At 59.2% G+C, this 1,525-nt stretch overlaps 1 protein-coding gene across 1 annotated transcript in view; it reads left to right on the forward strand.

Moving 5' to 3' along the window:
* The window catches only part of LOC102385776, a 10,130-nt gene that overhangs the window by 1,686 nt on the left and 6,919 nt on the right, over positions 1–1,525 (forward strand). The window lies entirely within an intron of this gene.

Genomic DNA, 1,525 nt, shown 5'->3' on the forward strand with positions numbered 1-1,525 from the left:
CCCCGGCCACCTCGGGGGGGTTCTTCCCTCCCCCGGGAAGGACGAGCCGAGCCGAGCCGAGCCCGGGCGAGCTCCTCCCGCCGCCCCGCCTCGCCTCGCCGGGCCCTGGGTGTCCCCGCCAGCGGGAGGAGACGCCGGGCAGGACTCCCTGCCCTTAGGCAAGGGCATCGCGGGCCCAGCCATCCCATCCAGCCCTGTAACCTCTGCCTAAGGTGCCTGTCAGCCCCGGTGCAAGGGAGACCCAGTGCCCTCCCGCCAGGGGCTGAGCCGGGCTTGGCCGGGCTGGGGGACCACCACAGCCAGCCTCCTGCTCCTGTCACAGCCGGGCAAGATGGACCCGGTCCATAGAAGCACAGAAAGGGGGTTGGGAGGGACCTGCCTCCCCCCCAGGCAGGACCAGCCCCAACTGGATCATTCCAGCCAGGTCTTAAAAACCTGCAAGGGTGGAGAGCCCACCACCTCTCTGGGCGACCTGTTCCAGTGCTTCACCACCCTCCTAGTGAGAAACTTCTTCTCAGTGTCCAGCCTAAACCTCCCTTGCTGCAACTTGAGACCATTGCTCGTTGTCCTGCCATCTGCCACCGCTGAGAGCAGTCCAGCTCCATCCTCTTTGTAACCCCCCTTCAGGGAGTTGCGGCTGCCATCAACCCCTCTCAGTCTTCTCTTCTGCAGACGGTAGAGGGCCTTGCCCCGACTCCCGAGGAAGGCAGAAGCTCCCACAGTCCATACCAGTCTGACCATGGGGTACAATCCCTTCCTGACCGCAAGCCTGGAGATTGGTGTGCCCCTGAGTGGAGGGGCAAGACCCTCTAGGCAGGAACCTCCGGCTTTGGTCCTCACAGGAGCATTGGCACACCCCAGGGGTGGGCAAAATGCAGCCTGGGGGCCAGATGCAGTCTGCCAGGCCATTCTATCCGTTCCGCGAGGCCCCTAAAAAATTTAGAAAATTAATATTTATCTGCCCCTGGCTGCCTATCATGTGGCCCTTGATGGCTTGCCAAAACTCAGTAAGTATCCCTCTGCCGAAAATAACTGCCCACCCCTGGCACAACCCCAGTCAAAGTCCGTGGACTTGGCTGTAGCCAACACCCAGTGCCTGTAAGGGAGACTTAAAAACACCCTGACACGTACAAGAAAGGGGAGGAGCAACCAGCAAAGCCCAGAAGCACAGGAAATACCCATCGCAGAACCTAGGCATAGCTATGTCAGGACTCCCACCAGTTCCAGATTCCTACGTCTGTGCCTTTGTGTGGGGGAGTGTTTTGTACAGCTTAAGTTCAGATGTCTGCGTTCCCACCCGGTCCTCTGACAAGAGTCTCTGGGCCAGTTGAGAAGAGAGTAGGGAAACTAAGTCATGGCCCGTGACCATTGTTCTTTCCTAGGGTCGCCTTGTTAGTGTTGGGTGCCTGTGCCGCTCAGTTCCCTTGAAACTGTGCATCCTTCACCACCCTGATTTCTCTCAATTGCTAGTCATGGGGATTCAGATTGAACTGCTTCTGGGATCCAAGTGTCTGGGAGCAGGAAT

Source organism: Alligator sinensis, unplaced genomic scaffold, assembly GCF_000455745.1.
Source record: "Alligator sinensis unplaced genomic scaffold, ASM45574v1 scaffold371_1, whole genome shotgun sequence".
NCBI lineage: Eukaryota > Metazoa > Chordata > Crocodylia > Alligatoridae > Alligator > Alligator sinensis.